At 36.8% G+C, this 14,352-nt stretch overlaps 1 protein-coding gene across 1 annotated transcript in view; it reads left to right on the plus strand.

The window, feature by feature from the left end:
* DIAPH3 (diaphanous related formin 3) overlaps positions 1 to 14,352 on the plus strand; it is a 564,743-nt gene that overhangs the window by 340,505 nt on the left and 209,886 nt on the right. The gene's annotated exons all lie outside the window — the stretch shown is intronic.

Genomic DNA, 14,352 nt, shown 5'->3' on the forward strand with positions numbered 1-14,352 from the left:
GATGCCCTTTATTTTTCACTACCACTACCTCTTGTTCTAGTGATAGTGAATTTACTTACTTTGCCCTATAATACTACTTTTAAAAAGCCATGCTATAAGAATACCCACATATATAGGTGTTCTAATGGAATTTAAGAAGAAAAAATTATCCAATTATTTTCTCATAATAATCCATGTGAGATAGAGCAACAAGACACAGACTGAATGAGAAGAAACATTAAAACTAACTCAATAATTCTCAAAATAGCTTTTAACTGATTAGTTCATTAACTCAGTTAAGTTGACTTTCTTAAAGTGAGATCTCTGAAATTTTGGAATATTTGAGGAAATTGAATGAAAAGGAATTGAAATTGGGTGGTTTTTTTTGTTTGTTTGTTTTTGTTTTTTGAAAGATTTATTTATTTAATTTTATTTCTCTCCCCTTCCCCCACCCCCCAGTTGTCTGCTCTCTGTGTTCATTCGCTGTGTCTTCTTCTGTGTCCACTTGCATTCTTGTCAATGACACCAGGAATCTGTGTCCTTTTTGTTGCATCATCTTGTGTTAGCTCTCCATGTGTGCGGCACCACACCTGACAAACTGTGCTTTCTTCGCACAGGGTGGCTCTTCTTATGGGGCGCACTCCCTGCGCGTGGGGTTCCCCTACGCGGGGGACACCCCTGCGTGGCATGGCACTCCTTGCGCGCATCAGCACTGTGCGTGGGCCAGCTTACCACACAGGTCAGGAGGCCCTGGGTTTGAACCCTGGAACTCTGAAATTGGGTGTTCTTGGTGAACATTGAGCTTGCTAAGTAACAGATGTAATTGATGAAAGGTGGGGCAAAGCACCTTGAAATGTGAGGGAGTTCTTTTTCTGGGGAAAAGATAGTTGAGTGTTTAATAGTTTATATCAACATTAATTCTTTAGCAAAAATGAATTCAGTGCAAAAATATACGATAATAACAGTTTGAATTTCTTGACCAGAAATTCTTCGTACTACTTCTAAGACTGAAGAATAAGCTGGAACATACTTCTTTAAATGTATTTTTTTAATTGTAGAATTTATATCCTAGTAATCTTTGATATAAAATAGGTTTTTAAAATATCATGACATTTACTTCTAATTAAAATTCTATATAAATATTATCCTTTTTGCTTTTAAAACATACTTAATATTCATAAGGGCTTGCGGAGTAGTAACTTGGAACTTTGATTTTTCTGTTTGTTTTCTGTGTTTAGCAGGGACTTCTGCAACCTCAGGGTGTTTAGTTTCCACCTGTTCCACTTGAGGCATGTGTGCTTGTATGGGTCAGCAGCTACTGCTAAGTTTCATAGGGAGCAGCAGCTTCATATTTGAAATAGAAAAGCTGTAACTGAAATTTTTTTTAATAGTGTGGGTATAATTGTTGGTCATAATTTCTTTCTATGGTTATATTACCCTATTAATAAGGTTTTAGAAGAATAGGTTAATGTTTTGGATGAAACATCTTTGTGGACTTTGGTGAATTTCGGTGCTCTTATATATTATCACTTCAAAGTTTCCAGATTTGAAATCTCCTCAGTAAACTATCACATGAATTTAAAAGTACCTTTGTTTTTGAGACATTACAAGTCCTGGTCATTAGGTGCTCCTAGATCAGTAGGGGAACTTTTCATTGCAACTAATGAGCTTACTCATATGACAATTTTCAAAAATCTACTTCATTAGCACTGCTTCTTTTCTGAAAGATAATGGCTTACAGGTTTTCTGATGTGTTTCAGTGAAAATATTTTGGGCTATTACTGTATTTCTATATACCTTTGTAATATTTCTTGTATGTACTTCTAAGAGATGAATACATTTTTCTCTGATCTAGAGAATTGAAATGAATTGACTGACCTATGAAACAAAAACCTGTTTATTTTTAAAATTTGGGATGTCATTTTATTCCTGAGTAGAAAATGTCATAAAAGTGTGTTTGTTGGGTATTTTAATGTAAAAACCAAGGTAAGTTTACAGTGTCATCTCCTCAGCCCTATCTTTTTTTTTTTTTTTAAGATTTATTTATTTTTTATTTATTTACCTCCCCTTCCCCCACCTCCCAGCCCAGTTGTCTGTTCTCTGTGTCTGTTTGCTGCGTATTCTTCTTTGTCCGCTTCTGTTGTTGTCAGAGGCACGGGAATCTGTGTTTCTTTTTGTTGCGTCATCATGTTGTGTCAGCTCTCTCTGTGTGTGGCACCATTCCTGGGCAGGCTTCACTTTCTTTTGCGCTGGGTGGCTCTTCTTATGGGGTGCACTCCTTGCACGTGGGCTCCCCTACGCAGGGACAGCCCTGCGTGGCACAGCACACCTTGCGCTCATCAGCACTGTGCGTGGGTCAGCTCCACACAGGTCAAGGAGGCCCGGGGTTTGAACCGCGGACCTCCCATGTGGTAGGCGGATGCCCTAACCCCTGGGCCAAGTCTGCTTCCCCATCAGCCCTATCTTTTTTAGGGTGATCATAGTTCTATATATATTTCCACTATTTGATTCTGAATTTTAGATAATTGACTCTGAATTCCAGAAATGCCAACCAAGTTACTCTGTAACTCATTTATTTATTCACTCATTTAATAAATATTCGTTGAGTGTTTACTTCGTGTCAGAAACTTTACTTGTCTTGCCACAGTTACAAGGTATAGTTTCTGTGCCTTAGAGTAAAACCAGTCTTTCAAGTCTTTCACTCACAACTGGCTTCTTTTCCAACTGACTCCTCCCCCTTACTTTCAGTATCCTCTCTGCCCTCCTCTTCTTCTGTACAAACTCTCAGTATTACTGTTGTTAGTCAGCTAACACTGAACCCTACTCTTTTCTTTTTTTCCTCCCTACAGCTTCTCCTTGGGTGATCTCTTAAATATCCAAGGATTTAAATACCATCGTTATGCTAATAACTTACAAATTTATATTTCACACTTTCTTTTCAAACTTGTATATCCAACAGCTTACTTGTCATTACCATCATCATGCCTGCTAGGTGTCAGGATCTTAATATGTCCCCAAATGGGCCTCTTGATTCCTAATGCCTTAACCCCTCCTCACAAATTTTATCTTCTTGAGAAAATCCCCTTTCTTCTGATTTCCTTTCTCTCATTTGCCATGTCTGTTTATAGCCTTCAGCACTTCACCATGGAGGTGTGTGGTGGGTTCTGTCGTGATTAATGCTATGGGAAGCGGCTGCTGATGCCTAGAATATTGTCTATCTAGTTCTCTCCTTCGTCAACCAACTTACATAAATGTCACCTTCCCTTTGGTGCTTTCTCCTGTTATTACTGGGAATCTCATCTAAATTTCTTGGTTATTCCATTCCTTCCTTGAGTATAAACTTACAGATTTTCCAAAAAATCCTTAGACCACTATACAAAAACTCCTACTCTAGACCTGGGACTATTTCTGGGCCTGCTGGGAATAGAATTATCTACTAAAAAAAGAGCAATATTCGGTGTATTTTCAGAGTATGTTCAGTGATAGCTTATTTCTACTTTTTGTACTTTCTCAGGTTCCACATTTCTAGCTTTTAGGAACATTCTTTGATATTTTATATTTGATTTTTCCCCCTCAATTTTATATCTCTTTCAGCTTTTAAGACTTTATTTCTATGCATTTACTTAGTAATTCTTTGTTCTTACCAAAATATTTTTCTGCCCAAATATACATGCTGATTTCTAGTTCTTCCTCATGCTTTTCCAGCATTTTATGATAAATACTGTGCTAAATACCAAATGTTGTCTTTTATTCACCTACTGTGAGCTCTTAGAACACCTAGTTTCCAGGTGGCTGCCACCTGGAAACTGCATAATGTTTGAAAATTTCAAATTCATCTGCTATAACAAGCAGGCAGTGTTTTCAAAGGCTTCTATTAACCTCCTCCTGCTATATAGCCTCCCAAAAATACCAATTAAAATTTATTAGGGAGTTTGATATATTTTCTGTGTTCAGAATTAGTTATTAATTCAATTGCATTTTATATTTCACGTGCAGATAGTAAATTAATAAAAAAATACCATTGGGCAACAGGTATTATTGCTCATACATTGTTTATTTGTCATGGAGGTGAGGGGTTGGGGCCTCATAACTTATGGGAGATATATACTTCATTTGGTGTTTCAAATCAGCTGTAGGGTATTAGAGTTTTATGAAGATACACATTACATTTCTGCCAATATGATGAAATCAATTGACAGGACACAATGTTGGTGGTTGGGGGTGTTTATAATACAACACTTTAGTGTTGAAGACTGTGTGGAATACGGCTTTAATTGAATTGCCAAGAAGAGCACAAAAATGCATTCTAACTTAAAGACATTTTTTTTTTTTGTTTGCTTCTAGTTCCTTTACTGTAGAATAGGATAGCCTATAATGAATGATTTCCTACCTTATCAGATTAGTTGAATGAAGAGACTATGGACCTGCTGTGTTGGCTGCTCGTCAGTAATTTAACTATATCTAAGGTTCTTACACAAATCATGAATTATCATATGACTTTAAATAATTATAACTATGCCTTTTTCCTTTTTTTGAATAGACACAAATTAGTGCATGCCCAAAAAATATCGAATAATTCTAAATAAATATATTTGTGAACATTCACATTTAATTGGAGAGCTATGTCTGTGACATCTCCTGGATTTCCTTTTAGAATGAATTCATTTACACTGAAATGTACGAAGGTTTTTTTTCTGTTTTGTCTTTTGCTTTTACTCACTATATCCATACATTTGTTTCTTTACCAGCTTTTCTTAATTTTGATAATATAGTAGTTTTAATTTTATTATAAGCAGGTAGGTGATAAAGGCAAGTACAACTCTGGATTATCTGCTAATCTATTTATGGAAAACATTTATAGTGCCACTACAAGATTGGTGTCCTGGTAAGGGGTCACAAGGTCCAAGTTGTCTAATGGAACAGCATTTTATTTAAATCTTAGCAGTTTATTTCTGGGATTATCTATATAGACTGTGCATCAAAAGTCTAAATTGGAGATTTGGCTGTGAGGTGTATGAGTTATTTTATAGTCTAAATATAAACTATATTGGAAAGCAGTATGGTGAAATAGAAAGAACATGGCCAAAATCAGGGAAAGGATTAAGGATTCTTTAGACTGACATTGAGGAACACTGGGCATGGAAGAGCTACTTGCTGCTAAAGGTTGCTTTTTGAGATACTGAACTAGGAACATTTCTTGAATCTGCTGCTGCTTGAGCTGATAGATGATGATGAAGAAGAAAACCACAACAGAAAGACCTTTATATCTTTTTGGAAGTTAGCAGACTAAAAGTAGCATCAATATAGCATTAATCTTCTGGAGAAACTAACAGTTTACAGTATTTGCAGGTTTGTGGCCAGTTACAGATTTGAAATAGCTACTTGAGTAGTTCCATCAGTGTCACCCATGAGCCATAGCTAACATTAAGTAACAGGGCAGTATCACCAGTGACAACTAAGATCTTGGAGTTCTTTTAGACTGCTGGCTATGAAGCAGTTTTTACTGCACCTCAATTTTGCAACATGAAGTGGGAAATTATAAACAAGGTAGATGAAAGGGTAGCTTAATGTAGCAAAATAGTATACCACAAAGAAACCTAAGGAGTAGATGGAGTAAATATGTTTATGCTTTTTGCTGAATCTCACTGCTGGCAATGCTGATATACAACAGCATATCCTGTAGGGTGAAGCGGCGTGGAGATGATCAGATGCTGCATAATTGAAAGCTGCTCCCCAGAAATCAGACAGGATTTAAGTAACTTGAAAAATCTTGAATGAATAGTTGTTGCCATCACTCCTGTAACTCCTGTAACTGCCTGGTGCTAGAACCATCATCTATGAATATTATGAAACAGTGAACAGAAATTACAGTCATGGTCATATGTGGAAATCTTTTATCATTAAATTGTGGGATGGTTTAATGTTTAAGGGTGATTGTTGATGAGCTTGTGAAATATCCTTTTCTTATTTCACTGTGTGGAAATATTAAACCAGTTAAAAATTGAATTCATATATCCTTCTGAATTTAAGGAATTTTTTACTGACAGGTAGTGATACCTCTAATAACTCCATCCATTTATTTTAGTGGGCAGAATACAAATGTGATCCCACTTAAATTATAGAAGATGATATTTGGAAAATCACAGACTCCGAAGTTAGACAATAGGGGTTTAAACTCCAGCTCGGCTTCTTACTAAAAGTATGACCTTGGACAAGTTACTTATCCTCTTGGGGCCTCAATTACTTATCTATAAAATGGGGATAATTGTAGTACTTAATTCAGATGTTTGTGAGGATTAAAGAAATTAATATGTATAAATATGTATAAAGCTTAAACAGCACTAGTAAACATGGTACAAATATTCTATACACATGTAATTATTTTTCAGTGATTGTTCCTTGTTGACATGCATCTGCCTATGCTGTCATTAATGATAAAGTAAACATGGATATATGTGAATAAATGTATTATTGCAGAGTGGTAATATAGGTTTTCAGGCTTTTGGAACAGATTCCAACTCTGTTTTCCCTGAAAGTTATCCAAAGCTTTAAAAATTCTGCAAATACCAAGAATCTTGGAGATTAATGTTGTCAAAAATTTTATTGCCCTTTTCCAAAAATTCAAGTCAAAAATTCATAAATGTGTGCAGCTCAATGTATTTTCCCAAACTGAACAAACTTACATGGGGAATGGAATTGGGAAAATGGTTTCTATTTTCCCTCTTCTGCTTCAATTTGACATACTTTTCATTTCAAATTTTTGAAATTTGACATAATATTTCTTTTGAGAAAGGGTTTTATTACTAAACAACGTTTAAAAGCAACAACTCTCCAACACCTGTGCAGTTATTTTTTTCTGAATGTGTTTGCTTTTGGCTTAAAAATAAAAAGTAAATTTACTAGCCCAGAATTATTAAGAAATGCTATATGGATGCTTTTATGATAAATCATATAAGTAATATAAATGCTTAAAAAGTTATTTGCATGCAAAGGAAAACCTAAAGAAAATATGATCTTAGGTAATCTTTCCCTTCTTCCTAGAATAGCTTTTCTTTAAATATAGATTGATAATTGATCAATGGGGTAGGCTCTTTTTCATGTAAATATGTCCATCTCTGTGATGACAGTAGCTGCCTGTCAAACTACATATTTTAAGGAAAAAAGACCCAATGCTCATTTAGTTTTTCATATATTTTGACCCCATAGGGGAAGAACTTCAAAAGTTAATTGATCACTCATTCTGTGGCAGGCATGGGAGTAGGAACTTGTAGATTGACTTTGAGTGACAGGAAACAAAATAACCTTGACTTATACATAAGAGTCATTCATCAGTTTTTTCTACAGTCCTTTATTGAGTGTGTTTTCCTTCCCAGGCACTCTATTGGATACTGGAAAGGGAAGTGAACACAACAGAAAAGAAGTTTCTTCTCTTTTGAACCTTACATTTTAGGAGGGATGTACAGAGCATAAAACAAAAAAGAAGTTAATATATATTATGTCGGTTGGATAGCTCTAGAATGCCAGTGTAGGGCTGTTTGCCTCTTTTCAATTGAGTGGTCAAGAAAAAGCATCAAAGAGAGAAGGTGGCCTTTGAGCAAACAGCTAAAGGAGGTAGGGAGGCTGGGCAATTGACTCTTTGGGAAGAGCAAGTACTTAGGCCTCATGGCAAGAGAAGGAGTTTCTTGGGGCCTGAGGTAGTGAGGGGAAGAATAGTAGGAGCTGAGGTCAGAAAGTTAAGGAGAGAATGATCCTGTAGGACATTGTTGGCCCTTGTAAGGATGTGGCTTTGCCTGAAGTAGGAAGCCATTGAGGAGCTGGGGGTGATATCTAACTTACATTTTTAAAGGATCCTTTTGGCTGCTATGTTGAGGGGAAAAAAAAGTGTAGATGAAAAAGTGCAGAAGGGAAACCAATTGGATGCTCTTATAATAATCCAGAGGAGAGATTCTGATGGCTTGGGCCTAGAGGAGGTAGCGAGAGTAGTGAGAAGTATTTAGAAAATGAATACGTTTTGAAGATAGAACCGACAGGATTTGCTCTTTGGTTGGATGTGTGGGGTATGAGAGAAGGGGCGGAGTCATAACACCAAGCTTTTAGCCTGAGCAGCTAGGAAAGACCTCATTTATTGAGATATAGGAGCAGATTATAGGAGAAAATAAGGAATTCCAATTTGAAAATGTGAGTTCAAAATGCCTATTAAATATCAAGGGGAGAGGTCCAATAGGCAGTTGGAGTTCAGTGGAAAAATCTGGGAAAGACAAAAAATTTGTAATTTTTCAAGTCTGGAGAGATACAGTATAACACTTTTTAGGAGGACATTACCCCCAACAGCCATATGGAAATCCCATTTCATCCTTTGAAAGCCAGTTAATCTAAATCTATACCTAACCATTTACATGGGAACCATTAGAAACAGTAGCATCCCTCTCCCATGCATATGCAAATAAAACCTTTGTCCTGGGGGAACATGTTGACTTTGTTACAAGCATTTCAGTTTTGGATCTCTCTTGTCTAATATTTACCTTGTTCTTGAGTATCTTAATTATGGAAAGGAATTCTCAAATTTTTCTGAGTTAACATGGTTTTCTATTAATAGTAGGTGGGCATCTCCCACTAGTATATTTTTCCTGTCTAAAAAGCTTCCTTGCCTTTAACACCCTCTTGGTTATTGTTCTGGACAAGGCTGTAGTGTTGCTTCTTTCCCTCCAGAGAACACCATAACTGACTACAGACCTCTAATTGGCTTTGCTCATCATTTTCTCTGTTTGTCTTCTATTTTTCCTCTTTCCAGGTTCCACAGCAAATACAGGAATTCTCTTGCAGTATAATTTTTTTAAAAAAGGAGAAAGAAAGCTGATTACATGTAGTAAATTATTTAGGGAAGGCAAATTATGGTTGGTTATTACCTGGGGTCTCATCAAGAATCAGCAAAATGGGAAGGAAGGAAAACTGAGCAGAGAAGGCACACCTGCTACCTGAGGGCGACTGGCTGCTCACTGAGCATTGCTTCTTTGGAATTTATCTTTGTCTGTTATGAACCAAGCTGCAATTTATTTTGAATGTGTGCTTTTTGTTCTGTTTTGTTTTTATCATTCTTGTTTCAATTTAATACTTTTTCATCCTAATAATGGGTTTTATAATTAATTATATTCTAGAATTTAGAATTTGCTATAGTCCTACTAATTGTTCAGAAGTTTTTTCATTCTACTAAGGTTTGTTTTTGTCCATTCTGTCCATCCAACTCATTATTTTTAACTTGCATTTATAAAATATATCAAAAATTTTATAAAATACAATTATTATTACAATGCTCTAGGAAAAATTATTTTGTGGGAGACTGAAATGCTATGATCCCTAGTTTTCCTCACAAAACAATTGTTTCTATAACTGTAGGAAGGTTAATTTAGTTTTGAATGTTTAAACTGCTTTATGGTAATAAACAGTTGTTGTTTAAGTATTCTTTAAAGAAATCAATTTCTCCAGATTGTATTTTGGTATTTAAGAAGGAATGTGGCATATCTTAGTAAGCCTGTTATGGAATAATGATCAATACTTTCAGGAGGTATTCACAGAGGATTAATTTTTAATTGCAAAGATTACTTAAATGTGTGTAATCTCTACTCACCTTTATTATTTGAAATCTTAACATAGTAAATTATAGAGACCATGTGTATTAGTTTGCCAAAAGGCTGCCAATGTAAAGTACCAGAAATGCTTTGGCTTTTAAATGGGAATTTTATTTGGGGTAAAAGCTTACTGTTCCAAGGCAGTGAAAAGTACAAATCAAGGCACCATCAGAGAGGCTTTCTCACCAATGTCAGCTACTGGTAATCTTGTTGTCCTGCCATGTTGCGAAGATGGTGGCTGATCTTTGCTGAGGTCCCTGCCTTCCACTCCAGAATACACCCTCTTGCGGAGTTCAGCTATGGCAACCATACATAGGGCTAGTCTTTTTCTGTACTGCCTCTCTTAGCTACTCTGCTTTCTTCCCGAGTTCACCTGTGAACTATCAGGTATGTGACTTGTCTCTTCAGCCATTAGTTATTTTGTGAACCCAGCCTCTGGGGGGCTTCGTGCTTAAGCTTTGGCTGCTTATGATCCTCAAGTCCTTTCACACATGGCAGCAAAAAAATGGCAGCGTCCTTTCTCTGTTTCTCTCTGTGTGTCTCCGTTTAGATCAGACCCAGCAAGGGGCGGAAACCCAACCTGAATCATGCCTCACTGGTGTAGTCCAATCAAAAGGCCCCACAGGGAAGCAGATTTGGCTCAACAGATAAAGGGTCTGCCTACCACATGGGAGGTCCAAGATTCAAACCCAGGGCCTCCTGACCCATGTGGTGAGCTGGCCCACTTGCAGTGCTGATGTGCACAAGGAGTGCCTGCCAACACAGGGGTGTCCCTTGTGTAGAGGAGCCTCACGCACAGGTAGTGCGCCTGATAAGGAGAGGGACCTGTGCGAAGAAAGCACAGTCTGCCCAGATGTGGTGCCGCACACACAGAGAGCTGACACAGCAAGATGACCCAACAAAAAGAGTCACAGATTCCTGGTGCAGCTGACAAGAATGCAAGCGGACACAGAAGAACACAAAGCGAATGGACACAGAGCAGACAGTGGAGTGAAGGGAGAGAAATAAAATTAAAAAAAAAAAAAGGTCCCCACACCCACACGAGTGGATTAGTTCAAAAACATAATTGTTTTGTTTTTGGGATTCATAAAATAACTTCAAACTGTCATCCCATGGTGTTACAGAAAGCTATATTCTTGATTGATTTAAATTTATAGTTGTGATTTTAACTTTGCTTCCAAAGCTTCTTTGAAACTTCAGGTGTGTAATAACAATGACAAGACACTCAAAGACACGTCTGTGTCTTAGATTTTAAGGTTCTTAATATTGAATTTTCATTTTTAATGCTTTTATCTCAAAAGAGGTTAAAGCTAAATTCAAAATCCATTCCTTCAACAAACATTTGAGTACCTGCAAAATGTACCTGATGATGCAAAGATGAATAAAATATGGCCCCTTTCCCCAAGGAATTCCCAGTCATGTGGGAGGCAAAGAAGCATAAAAAAATCAATGTAGGGAAGCGGATTTGGCCCAATTGATAGGGCGTCCGCCTACCACATGGGAGGTCCTTGGTTCAAACCTCGGGCCTCCTTGACCCATGTGGAGCTGGCCCATGGGCAGTGATGATGCGCGCAAGGAGTGCCGTGCCACGCAGAGGTGTCCCCCGCGTAGGGAAGCCCCATGTGCAAGGAGTGCACCCCATAAGGAGAGCTGACACAACAAGATGATGCAACAAAAAGAAACACATATTCCCAGTGCCACTGATAAGTATAGAAGGGGTCACAGAAGAATGCACAGCGAATGGACACAGAGAGCAGAGAACCGCGGTGGGGGGAGTAAATTTTTTTTTTAAATCTTAAAAAAAAAATGAATATAATAGAGTGTAGTAATTGTAAAGATTGAGATAATTACCAGATATGATGGGCAGGGTATGGAGGGCACCTCACCAGGGCTATCCTGAAGTTTTTAACTCTTGACTCTGAACGACTGAAGAGGAGTGACCCAGAAATGGAGCAGGCAAAACAGAAGTTTATTATTTCCAGTATCAGATACTGAATAGGAGTGGGAGGAAAGAACTGCATGCAGTGTGGTATTTTGGGGAGTACAGTATGGCAGAATATGAAATAGACCAGAGCTAGGTTGTGGGTGGGGCATTGTGTAGGGGTTCAGATGTTGTCATATAAGTTTTTTTTACAGGTGTTAAACAAGGAAGGACACCTTTAAATTAGTGTTTATCTGGAAACCCTCATGTTCAGCATGGAGAAGGCCCTGAAGGAAAACAAGAGGAGACCAGTCATCAGAGAATAGATAGGAGCTCTGGTGACTTGAATAATGTTATAGCAAGGAAGGAATTATCTGCTTGTCAAGTAAAATAAGTGAAGTGTGACTGTTTGGAGCTGAAGGTTGCAGGCGAGGGAAGAGTCAAGACTCACAGGTTTCTAGCACAGGTGTTCTGCTGCCCACTGAATGTGGATACTGCAGATGAGGTGCTGCTTGGGGATGGAGACACATGGCATCTGAGGGGACTGAAAGACACCCCATTTGACTGATCATTAACTCAGTGAAATGCTAACACCAAAATTGCCTTTAAAGAGTCTAGTCAACTCTTTGTTTGATATGTTTTTGTTACTTTTCTTCTAAATAGTTCAAAAGAATAAAAATAGGATTAATTTCTTGATCAAGAAATGTAACAGAGTAGAAAGATAAAATTCACCCACAGGTCACATACAGAGACACCTGTAATTAACACATCTTTGAGGGTAAGTAAATTTAAAACTCCCTGCTCTAGTTGGGACTTCTGATACAAAATATATAGTCACTGACCTTAAAGAACTTGACGTATGTGTAAAAAGTGTGATTAAAATTATAAACGTTTAAAAATGCAAAAAGATTCTGTTGGTGGAAATATAATTGCTGAAAAACAAAAACACTAAGGAAATTTCATCAAATTTTCTTTAGTTTTGCCCATCAGATGGCTCCAGATTAGATAATTGTTTATTAGCCTAGAATTTGCACATGCCCTTCTCTCTTCTGAGGGTGTTTTGGTCATTATTTAAAAGCCAACAGTGAAAGGTTTGGTCAGTTATACTTAAATCCACTTATGGATTTATGTGCAAGTAACATGCCCAGAGACTGCTGATGAAATGGTGTAGTGGGATTTCCATCTGGAAATAGTCACAAGGACCATTCTATAAGACACCTTACTTACTAACTTTATGATGTAGGCCTTAAATGTTTGGATGTGCCCAAACATTCCTAACATTTTACTCTTGAAATGAGGAACTCTTCTTTGTGTAGCCTGACTTATACAATACTATTCCTGGCCTGATGGTGATCATAACAATTGTTTTTAACTGTTTCTTTGATTCTAATATTACTTCTCTCTTTCTTTAAAGGCTACCTTCAATTCTAAGAATAACATACTGCATAATGTACTCTTATTTTTAAAAAAAATCTTCACCCTATCCTATGATTTTGATCCTTTATGAAATATCCTGAGGAGAGCAAAAGGAATCTCTTCTGTAATATAGATAGAGAACTTCGGAAGAGGCAAATAACCATTTGGAAGTGGAAAGAATAAATGAAATATCATGGGCCTAATCAAATAGATTTCTTGGGTCTGAATAATTGACAAACAAAAATGAAGAGTTTAGCATAGGAAATATGTATTACCACTGTGAGCAGTGCACTATAAGATATTGGGGGGATGAGTTAAATAGATGATTTAGTAATATGTTATCCTGCTATCAGAGTGAGGGTGAGTGTACACACACAGGCACACACACATGATAAATATTATCATGATGAAAATATGTCATGCATCACATTATCTGAGTTACTGTCTCAATTTTATGAGTAACAGAGACGGGATACATGAGAGACAAAAAACTAAGAAAATATGTATGAGTATAAATTCAACAGGCTTTACAATATGGGAGCCATCACCCTTTAGACACAAACAGCTATTATGTGTAGCTCTCTGAAGAGTTCAATCATTGAGCTCATTAAATATCTCTCTGAAGAGTTCAGTCATTGAACTCATTAAACATTGTATCTGAGAATTAGCTTTCTAAATATGTTTCCACTATGTTAATAATTTATTAACAACTTGTAATATCTGTTAGAATGGTGGATATTATTTGGGTACAGCTACTTAAAAAAAACCAACCTCCATGTTCTTTTACAATATTATTTTTCATGTCTGGTTACTATTCCGTTCCTTTCAAATGAACAAAGGTTGTAAACCACTTATGCACATATATATATAAAACTCCACATTTTTTTGGAGGGGAGGGGGCTGTTCCCATCCTTGTAGGTGAAACTTGACTTACTTTCATAGACCCTTTAGGATAAATTTGAAGTATGACATATCTAAATATCTAGAATTATTTTATGCTCCAGTTTTAGCATTCTGTATGATTCACACTGATTGGAAACAAATGAATTTTTTCTTTCATCTGAACTTTCTAAAAAGGTGGCCTTAGTCACTACATCTTGTTTTATAAAATTGACTAAATTTTGGGCAGGTGGTTCCAAAGATTTGTCCTACTGGGTGACCAGAACATTCTGATAGTGTCTCAGTACTCTGCTTTATCATTTGTTCTTTTATGCACACTATAAGAGAAACTTTAAATCAAAGAAGGAAAATCTTAATTATTAGACACTTAACATTTATTGTGCTCAGTGTACCAATAAAGAAAGCTTTGACATTGTTCTGCATGTTACTGCAAGTTGTCTCTGATACCTGTTCTTTCCTCTTGTATATTAGCTTGAACAGAGGAGAGTGCTTCACCTTCCCCATGTCCAA

Source organism: Dasypus novemcinctus, chromosome 15 (genome assembly GCF_030445035.2).
Source record: "Dasypus novemcinctus isolate mDasNov1 chromosome 15, mDasNov1.1.hap2, whole genome shotgun sequence".
NCBI lineage: Eukaryota > Metazoa > Chordata > Mammalia > Cingulata > Dasypodidae > Dasypus > Dasypus novemcinctus.